The 11,940-nt window shown below is 32.6% G+C and overlaps 1 protein-coding gene across 1 annotated transcript in view; it reads left to right on the top strand.

The window, feature by feature from the left end:
• The window catches only part of Eys (eyes shut homolog), a 1,560,564-nt gene that overhangs the window by 74,177 nt on the left and 1,474,447 nt on the right, over positions 1-11,940 (top strand).

Here is an 11,940-nt window from a genome sequence, read left to right as displayed (position 1 = left end):
AAAAAAAAAAAAAAAAAAAAGAGACAGCAGATGATTTATAAAATGTCACATTTGTATCAAATTTCTTTAGTAACTGCATAAAGCAGTAAATAAAATTACATCTTCCATTTAATACTTTCAGAGCTCTAAATCCAAATTATGATAATTTAATTTTCTGCATTGCTGAAGTTGTATTCAAGAATTAAGTCAAGATAAATAAATTTCAGTAATACTAAGAATCAGAATGATTAAAATAAAATAATGGAATTATTGAAAATATAAATCAGAAAAATCAACACATGCACAAACAAAAAAAATCAAAATCATGTAGCTTTCAAAAGAAAGAAATGAACAAAAACACCAGTAATTAAAGCAGCACCTTCCTAATTGCACAAATCTGTGCTAGTAAAGAAATTATTTAATTCTTTCAAAACAAAACAAAAAAAAAACCCCTTCTCTCACTATGTTGGGTTTAAGAAATTCAGTGATACCCAATAAACCATGATTCCTTTCCAAAGGTTGTAAAGAGGTGGGGCAAATGACCCACTGATGTCAGTGTAACCTGGTCTCTATTCCTGAGGTTTTCCTTATGAAAAAAGTTCTTTCATGCTATTTCTCCAATTTACCTGGAATTAGTTGTGATAAAACCCCTTCTTTAATTCATTAGGTGGGTATAGGCATTTTAAATCAATAATTTATCAATAAAATTATTTTAATTGTCAGAAAGATTATAACATTAGTTCCAGGGAATTGGACCACTGTTTTCTGAACTCTAATTTTCTTAATTACTACAATAATGGGTTGTTAAGTATGGATACAGAAATTGAAAAGACAGAACTTGTTGTACCTCAGGGGTAGAGCACTTGCCTCACATGCATGAGGCACTGGTTTCAATCCTCAGCACCACATAAAAATAAGTAAATAAAATAAAGATATGTGTCCATCTACAACTAGTGTGTGTGTGTGTGTATACATGTGTGTAAATATATACACACATATGTATACATATATACACACATATGTATACATATATACATATATATGCACACATATATATACACATATGTATAAGTATACTTTTAAAAAAGAAATTGATAGGACAATAGGAACTATGCATATATTAATTGACTGATAGGAAAGCATTAATATGATTAGGTAATTGTTATTTTTCTACTTCATTATTAGGCTAGTATTTCTTTACAGGAAGCATATTCAATTGAGTAAAATAGCATACTTCCACTGCAGAGGAAGAATAATATTTAATGTAAAGTAAATAAAATACATATTTTTTTCATTTTAATTTCTATCATAGTAAAGATAAAAGCATAATATATATGGTGAATTGAAAATTGATTGACCATTAGATTCCCACTTATATTAATCACAAAGAAGTTTTATTTCTGCTCCAAACTTGCAAAAGAGATAACATGTCAGGGTAAAACTCATTTGTTTTCTTCAAAATTGGAATTTCTTAATCTTTTTCACTGCTTATAAATTCTAAGTTTTTATATTTTTATTTTCATTGAAATAAAATTAATAATTATGTAATATTTTAAAATGCTGTGAAGAATTTGAACTATTGATTCTGTTCAAATTGTTTAATTTTGCTCTGTATTTCTTGAGCTACTTGTTATTTTCAGGGTACTTAATCCTTCTTACTAAATAGGCTATGGTTTTAAGAGACATTGTATTTTGCTTCCCTGAAATACTGCATGATTTATAGTTGCTTTGTGTGTCTGTCCATAGAAAACATAACAAAACATAATGTAGTACTCTATTCAAATTCATCATTGGCTTGCAGGGAACATATTTCATACTATTTTAATAAGACTAAAATGGAAAGATGTATCACCTACATTTGTTTTTACCCTCTAGTAATTATTTTTATATTGAACATTTTTAATGTCCCATATTTTGATATGAAGTGGTTTATTTTCTCATAGTGACCCATACAAACACTAAAATGAAGAAATAAAAATAGAAACCATATATTCTAGGGCACAGCAATCCATAACCATGAATAGTCCAGTTTACCTTTATTCCTATCATTGTATTTCCTCACTGACCCCTCTTGTCCCATTAATTTAAAAAATGCCACAAATTTTGTGCATGACAGAACCTCAATTTTGGTAAAATGTTTTGTAGCAGTCATGTTGAATTAAAAAATGCACCTCAAAACTCAATGTGTTTCTTGCTCAGAAAAAAAAAAAAAAAACACTGCTATCTCTTTGAGATAGATTCTTTCAAAGACATGACTCAGGTATCCAGTGCTAGAATATTTTAAATGTACAAACTAGAACATGAGGCTTCCAGAGAGTCATCACATGAAAAAAGAGACTTGAAGGGATGTTTGTCAATACTTAAGAACTTTGACCTGGACACCTAACATTTCTAACATTTCATTGGTGAGAATAATGATATAAAGAGTGACTGAAAAGTTCAGAGGATGTATGGAATAATCAGTGTGCTTCACTCTTTCTGACACATGTTTTAAAAACCAATCAGGTCGTCACTATATATGTAGATACCAGTGCAGACTGCTGCTTCACTGTTTGGTGTAGCACCTCTGGTCATCATGGATCTATCCTATTGCCCCTTGATACTTTGCATCAATTTTGTAGTAATTCTATTTTTATTTTACACTCACAAAAAAAACATGTCCACACCATCATGTCTGTATTGTGGTATTACCCAGAGGTTAATGAAAAGGAGTTAAATAAGGAAACATAAAGTTGGACTCTAGAAGAGCTGACTATATAGTCCACTTCCTGGACAACAGACTAACTCATCACAAATGATCATCTTGCCCTGAGGTCACACTAGTTTCAGGGAACCATTTATTTCCCCTCAACAAATGTGTCCAAATATATCTCGTACATCGGAGTCCAGGCCTTAAGGTTCTGAGTCTCAGAGAAGAGCTTCTTTTCTTCTCTTTGAATCTTCACTTCTTTGTAGCAGTACTAATCTTCTGTGATGGATGACAGTTCCAATGTCCATTCTCCTATGAGCAATTCTCTTTTCTTCAAAATCTGCTTTTCCCCAAACTTCCATTAGGGCAATATTATCAAGTAACATAGAGTATATGTCTTGAATATTGCCATTTTTTTTCTGAAATAATAGCACACATGAAACTTTATAAGCACAATTGAATTTGAGTTTCAGAAATCACAATTTGATCTGGAGTCTCAAACTCCTAAACCACATGTACATAAAATAACAACAATAGCAACACAGTCACACAAAATTTGTTATTCTTTATAATATTAATTGCCCATGTAACATAGCTTTTTAAATTTTTGTTTGTTGTGATATAACAGGACGTTATCTAAAACAGTGAATAAGTTTGTTTTTATAAATGTCTTTTTCATAAAACATTAGCATTGGGACCTAGTCTTTAGAGAAAAGCTCTTAAACATGAAACCAAGAGCACAATGGTCCAAAGAATACATACATAAAATCTGAAGTAATCAAAATAAAATAAATTTAACTTAAACATTAAAAATATGAAAAGGCAAATCACAAACTTCCAAACCACCTATGTGATAAAACACCTATCTTTATGAAGAATTATAAAAATTAATTAGTTAAAAAAATCCAGTGAGAAAATAGGCAAAAGACATAAAGAGACAATTTACTAATGAGGCTATTAGAATTACAAATAAGCACATGAAAAGATGTACTTTGTCAGGATGTGTTACTACTCATCTATTAAAAGAGCTAAAATGAAAAAAAAAATAATGACAACACCAAATGCTGGTGAGCCTAAGGAATAAATGGATATATCATACATTGCTACAGGAAATGTATAATGGTACAAACACTCTGCAAAACAATTTGACAATTTTTTAAAAACTAAACAAATATTTACCACATGACTCAGTAATCTTACTTTCAGAAATGTTTTCCAGGGGAATAAAATTCTACTTCCACACTGAAATCTTATATTTATGGTAGCATTATTAGTTTCTTAGGCACTTTGGATTGCTATAACAAATTAATGCAAATTGAGCTGTTTAAGTAACATTTGTTTCTCATCGTTCTGGAAGCTTCAAAATCCAAAATCAAGGTGCTGATAAATATATGTTGTCTGCTGAGTCCCTATATGGTAGGCAGATGGATATCCATTTATTCTGTCCTCACAGGGTAGACCAGAGAAGGGGAGCATCCTGATCTCTTCTTGTAGGGGCATTAATCCTATACAAGACTGCTCCACTCTCATGATCTAATTACTCTCAACACTAACCCAAATACCATCCCATTGAAAATGAGTTGTCAACCTAAGAATGAAGACAGCACAAACATTTGATCCATAGCAATCTGTAATAGCAAAAAAAAAGTAAAAATTCAAATACACATTTTTTTTTTCTTTGATGCTCAGGTTTAGAATTTTTTGTTGTTTTTTAATTTGTAAATATGTCTGGATTCTTCAAAGCTTTCTACTGTTTCTGTTTAATTTAACCCTAAGAGAATTGAAGAGCATGTATGATAAGGTTTTAATTTCTTTAGATGTATTGAAACTCGTTTTCTAGCCATGCCTGTGTGTTGATATATTGTCTATCAATAGACCTGGGAAAGTTGGGGGCTGGCACTTGAAACAGTGGGTGAGTAGTTGCCTCTTTAAGTTTTACAACCTAGGAATGTTATTTTTTCCCAATTAGTTCTCAGCCTAAGATCATCTGAAAAGAATTAATAAAAAAATTGAAGCCTAAGACTGGGGTTCTCACTGCAGTTTTTATAGGACCTGGATCAACAGGTATCTAATTGCAGAGTTGAAAAGCATGTTTGATGATGTTCCACAAATTGTCCTGAGGTACACCATAGTGACAATAAGAGCAGCTACTGTAGTGGCTGATAAGCCTTGTGTATCTGTGAATAGCTAGGTTCCAAGAGCAAATTTCACTCTATTAAGCCTCTTAGTCTGAATAAGACTTTGGACAATTCATATATTTCAGAGAGAGCTGAATGTGGAAATATCTGACTCCCTGCTAAGGTGGCATAGTTTTTTCTAGGAATTAAAGAAAAGCATTTATAATTCAATTTTATAAACCTTGCCAGCCAATTTATGGCACTACCCAAGAACAGCTAGTATATAATTTTTAAAAATCTAATTTGATTATATCAAACTAATTCATTATCCTGTGAATAGGAACACCATGAAATATTTAGCTATGAAGGATTAAGTAACTGAGCAACTCCATGCAAGCCAAAAGATATCACTTAGATAATAATGTTAATTCATTTGGACTTTGAATGGTATGTTAAATTCTGAAGTATAAAATCACAAAGATGATATAAAATTTTAAGTGATACCACCACTGGAATTAGTATGTTAAAGTGACTCAACTTTTAATTTTAAGAAATTAGTGTATAAATATTTATTTTGGTCACACAAAAAGGGATTAAATGTATATTTATCAATGTGTTGATATATTAACAAGTTTCTTATTAACTAAACAGAGAATAACTGTTAATTATATTAATTGTATTAAGTAACACAAATATTACAATCATGGTAAATTTTTTAAAAGATACTACACTATAAGTATTTAATGCTTGCCATTTTCAAAGTAACTGCAACAATATTTCTTTGATAAATTTCTTAAAACAAACCTAGGATTTATTTAAAAAAATTATTATTCACTTTTATATTTTAATTTTCTTTTAACTAAAAAGTTAGCCACAGCTTAAGTAGCTCAGCTAGCAATGACTGGCTATTTAATGGCAAATTAATAAAACAAATTTGTGCACACCATCTAATACTATATAAACTCCAAGCTCTTTTCACCACACACAATACCCACTAGATTAGTCCTATAAAAAAGTTAGAAGACGTAATTTTTAGTATTAGTTACTATTTCTACTCTACAACATTATGTTGTCCAATATTATATGTAAAGTATTAAGACACACACAAACACACACATATGTACACTCTTACAAATATTGATTTGTCTTCTTTTACAAAGTTCATGAAATGTTTGTTTACTCTTTGGAGATATTTGTTGTAGCAATTTCCAAAGTAATCCTTAGGGTAAAATAATAAATAATGAAATGCCTTTTTTTAGCATTTTGTTTTGAAACAACATCTTATATAACTATAATAAAACATCTGAACTATGAAATTGACATTTGTACAGTGTGTGAGGATACTTTAATATCATTTTATAGCAAAGATTCAGGAAATTACCACCACTATCAAAACAGAGAATCATTTCATTATTAAAATCATCTGTAATCCCTGTAGCTCAGTAGGCTGAGCAAGGAGGATTGCAAGTTCAAAGCCAGCCTCAGCAATTTAGTGAGGTCCTAAGCAACTTAGCCAGACCCTGTCTCAAAACAAAGACTAAAATGGGTTGGGAATGTGGCTCAGTGGTCAGGTGCCTTGGGGTTCAATATCTCATATCAAAAGAAAAAAAATTCTCTCTCATGCTACCCATTTACATTTTTACCTATCCTAACTTCCACTAACATCCCTAGCCAATGACAACTCTTAATTTTATCCTTTATTATAGTTTAGTTATGTGAATATATTATGCAATATCTCAATTTGTTGAAATCAACTTTTTTCTCTTAATACTATGTCTTCAATAGATGTCTAAGTTTGTGTGTGTGTGTGTGTGTGTGTGTGTAACTGATGTATGGTATTCTATGGTATCAATGTACCATAGTTTAACTATTCACTTACAAGACATTTTATTTGCTCCAGTTTTACACGATTACAGATAACTGTATACTAAATGTTTATATGTTAAATATCTAAAGTCCTACAAGATGAGGGCCTCACTTAAAAATAATATTTTATGTTTAGAGTTTTTGATAAATGGATAGATTGTAGTTTTTTCTGCCACAGAGGGAAAAATAGGTAAATATGTGAGATTGTGCTTGTGTTAATTGATTTCACTATAGTAGTCATTTTTCTATCTCTCTATATTAATTTCTATATCTATATGTGTATACAAAGATATATATATGAAATCATGTTGTATATCATGAATATACACAATGAAATTTATGTTAAAATTATTTGGAACTACAAAGAATCTATGCACCAGTCAAAACGATTATGGGGAAAAAAGAGAAAAAGTGAGTTGATTGCTCCATTTCAAGACTTTATATCTATATTTATCTGAGCACTGTGAAATTCCATATAGAAAGGTACAGAGATCAACGTGACAAACTTTACAGAGCAGAAATCAGCTCTATGATTAAGGCCTGTCAATTTTAAATAAAAGAAGAAAGGGGTAAACTTAAAAACTTGTCTGGAACCATTGAATATTTGTATTTTAGAAAATATAATAACAAATTACTATCTCATACTTATTTAAATGGATCAGAGACCTAAGTATAACAGCTAAAATTATAAGACATCTAAAAAACCATGACAATATTTTTCTGACTATAAATTAAGCAAAGAGTTATCAGATATTACACTAAATCATGTAAAAGAAAATAGTACCAATTGGTCTTAAATAAAGAATACAATTGATACATTAGACTTAATCAAATCAAAATTTTTGTTATCCAAAAGTCACCAAGTTGAAAATGAATAGGTAAACCAGGGAGACAGTATTTTCAGGTGACATATATCATAAATAACTAGCATCTGGAATATACAAAGAACCTATTCAAAACATGTATTCAATAATAATTAAAGCGCTCTCTCACCAATGGAAATGTGCTAAAATTGGCTTCTAGTAATATGCATTTATCATTAGATATATACATTTTATTAAATTAGCAAAATAATTTAAAAAAACATAAAATAATCTATATATTTGCCAAAGTTATTGGGTTATAATTTTCAGTATGAAAATCCCTTGATATGGAAGTAATACTACAATAAGCCTGTTTAAGGAATCCATTCACAATTGCTGCAGCCTCTGATTCTGCTTGTGCCAGCCTGAGATCACCTGGAGGTCTCTTCTCTGGGCACAGCCTGAGTTACCTCTGACATGAATTCTGAATTCCAAGACTGCCTCTATGGTTGCTGCTGAAGTCATCTGTCAATCAAATGCTGCCTGTACCTCTATCACCATTGGTGCCGCCTCTGATTCCACTGCTGCCAGCCTGAGATCACTTGGATGTCTTGTTTCTGGGTACTACTGCCACAGGAGACACCACTGCCCTGGATGCAACTGAAGCCAACACTGCTGCTGACCCCTGAAGATCACTTGGTGACACTGCCCCACAGCTGCCACGGCTACTACTGATACACTGTCTGCTGCCAACAACCACAGCTGCTACCCCTGCTACCATGGCCTAGAGGACTTCTTTCAGGGAAGACTTCAGGTTTGGTTGCATGTGGCTACACCCATTTTGGGACACCAGCCAGAAACTGATTCCTGGGTGCCAGCAGGTTTACCACCATAAGAGCCTGTGTCTGGGGACTCTAGCTGAGACTTGCAGATTCAGTGTGGGGGTGCCTGCAGGTTTGGGGGAGCTGGTGGCCCTTGTCTTGCTGCTGCATCTCGGTTTGGTCATTTGCATGAGTGTATCCTGGTGGTCTCTCTGCAAGTAGGAGCAGCATTGAGATCTTGGAATTACAGTGTCACTGAGCCTGAGGTGTCTGAAGCCTAAATTGGTGAGATAAGAGACTGGGTTTGAGAGGACAAATCTAGGTTTGGTGATCCCGAGAGATGTCAGAGAAAGGGCTGACAAACTGTTGAACATGACAGAGACAGTTTGACTTTCCTGAAAGATTTATTTTATTTTTCAATTCACTAATCTCTATCATATTTTCAAATATCATATTTCCAAAAAGACAGGATGTCTTTTATGCATCAATGTGTGGAGAACAATGATATATGAATGGTGTTTTGCATTTTTTTGTATTCTTATGTCTTCAATTTTTTTTTTCTTTTTGTTCATATTCTTCCTCTCTTGTCTATTTTCTTTCCAACTTTTTTCCAACCAACAGTTAATCTCTGTAGGTTTCTCTTCTATTCTTCCTGTGAATTTTTACTCTAGCTTCTCTCTTAGTCCCTTGCAAATATTCCATACTACACTACTGCTGTTCTCTCATCTACCATTTGAAACTGTAAATTATTTTAACAACTATTCTGTTTGTACTATAGATGGTTATTGAACCCATTATTTTGGTTTAATATGAGAAAGCAGTTAGACGCCTTAGTGGAAGCTATTAGGTTTAAGGCTATATATTGTGTACACTGAGTGCTGTTGATATTCATCTCATAAGTAAAGGTGAAGCACTGGAAACCTCAGAGACACTATAGTTCTACAAGGTAGAATTCATTCTACCTTAGATCTATACACTTAGGTGGGAAAACACTCTAATAACATGAAAGAACAAGGGAATAAAGCACTCCAAATAAACCAAGATGTTTCAACTACAGAAGCTACTGATAACACAATAAAAGAAATGTTCAAGAAAGAGTTCAGATTGTATATAGTTAAATTGATATGTGAAGTAAAGTATAGTATAAGGAGTGAAATCAAAGAAAAAATACAGACCACTTCAATAAAAGTTAGAGATCATGAAAAATAAAAATGGAGAGATCCTTAAAATGAAGGAATCAGTAAACCAAATTATAAATTCAATAGAAAACACCTCCAATAGACTATATTATTTGGAAGACAGAACCTCAAACAATGAAGACAAAATATGTAATCTTGAAAGTAGAGTTGAACCTGCAGAGACAATGTTAAGAAACCATGAACAGAATATCCAAGAATTATAGGATAACATGAAAAGACCAAATTTAAGAGTTATTGGAATAGATGAAGGAGCAGAGATATAAACCAAAGGAATGCACAATATTTTCAATGATATAACAGCAGAAAATTTCCCAAACCTAAAAAATGGAATGAAAAATCAAATACAAGGGGCTTATAGGACCCCAAATATACAAAATTACAGAAGACCCACACCAAGACACATTATAATGAGAATGACTAACACAGAATAAAGATAAAATCTTAAAGGCTGTGAGAAAAAAAAATCAAATTACCTATAGGGGGAAACCAATTCAGATCTCGACTGATTTCTCAACCCAGACCCTCAAAGCTAGGAGGTCCTTGAATAATATATTTCAAGCTCTGAAAGAAAATGGATGCCAATCAAAAATTTTATATAAAGAAAAATTAAGTTTCAGATTTGCAGATTAAATTAACACAAGCCATGATAAACAAAGATTATAAGAATTCACAACTAGAAAGCCTACACTACAGATCATTCTCAAAAAAATATTCCGGGAGGATGAAGTGGAAAAAAAAATGAAAACCAGCAAAGGGAGGACCTACACTAAAGGGACTTTCAACTAAATGAGAAACTAAGACAAATCAAAAAGCAGAAATAAATCAAAATTACAGGGAATACAAATAATATCTCAATAATAACCTTGCATGTTAATAGCCTAAACTCATGAATCAAAAGACATATACTGGCAGATTGTATTAAAAAAGCAAGAACCAACAATATGCTGTCTTCAAGAGACTCACCACATGGACAAAGACAACCACAGGCTGAAGGTGAAAGGATGGGAAAAAACTTATTACTCATATGGATTGCGTAAACAAGCAGGGTTTCCATTCTCATTTCAGATACAGTAGACTTCAAACCAAAGTTAATTAGAGGAGACAAAGAAGGACATTTTATACTTCTTAAGGGAAGTATACATGAGTAGGACATAACACTTATAAATATTTATGCCCTAAAGAGTAGCATCTATATACATCAAACAAACACTTCTCAGTTTTAGAAGTGAAATAGACCACAAAACAATAATACTGGGTGACTTTAACACACCTCTCTCACTAATGGACAGATCTTCCAAACAAAAACTAGAGAAGAAAATTATATAACTAAATAATACAATCAATAACTTAAACTTAACAGACATATATAGAATATTTCATCCATCAATGAGCAAATATTCTTTCTTCTCAGCAGCACATGGCTCCTTCTCTAAAATAGACCATATCATATGTCCCAAATCAACTCTTAATAAATACGTAAAAAAAAATACCCTGCATTCTGTCAAACAACAACTGATCAACAATTATACGAAAAAGTGTTTCAACATCTCTAGCAATTAGGTAAATGCAAATCAAAACTACTCTAAGATGTCCTGTCACTCCTATCAGAATGGCAATCATCAAGAATACAGGCAATAATAAATGTTGGTGAAGATGTGGTGAAAATGGTACACTCATACATTGCTGGTGGGACTGCAAATTGGGGCAACCACTATGGAAAGCAGTAGGGAGATTCCTCAGAAAATTGTGAATGGAACAACCATTTGACCCAGCTGTCCCACTCCTTGGTTTATACCCAAAGGACTTAAAATTCTCTTTTTCTCTCTCTGCTCCCAATCCCTCTCTGTGTATATCTCTATCTCTGTATGTGATTTTTCAAGGTCTATAGTGACGCAAGGCCTATAGTGACACAGCCACATCACAATTCATAATGGCTAGACTATGGAACCAACCTAGATGCCCCTCAATCACTGAATGGATAAAGAAAATGTAGTATATATACTCAATGGAATATTACTCAGCTTTAAAGAAGAGTGAAATTATGGCATTTGCCAGTAAATGGTTGGAGCTGGAGAATATCATGCTAAGCAAAATAGGCCAATCCCACAAAATGCAAATATTATTTCACAATAAGGCAGGGGGCACTAGTAAAGAATAGCATTACCTTAGATTAGGTAGAGGGAAGTGATCAGAGGGGAAGAGAGGGGATGTGGGGATGGGAAATATAGTAGAATGGAACAGACATTATTACTCTCTATATATATGTGTCTACATGACCAATATGATTCTGCAACATGTACCCTCAGAAAAATGTGAAATTATATCACATCTATGTATGCTGTATCAAAGTACATAAATGGGGATGTGGTTGTGGCTCAGAGGTATAGCGCTCACCTAGCATGTGTGAGGCACTGGGTTTGATCCTCAGCATCACATAAAATAAAATGAAGACATTGTGTCCACCTA

This window comes from Marmota marmota, unplaced genomic scaffold, assembly GCF_001458135.2.
Source record: "Marmota marmota marmota unplaced genomic scaffold, marMar, whole genome shotgun sequence".
In the NCBI taxonomy this organism is placed as follows: domain Eukaryota; kingdom Metazoa; phylum Chordata; class Mammalia; order Rodentia; family Sciuridae; genus Marmota; species Marmota marmota.
This window is presented reverse-complemented; position numbering and strand designations above follow the sequence as displayed.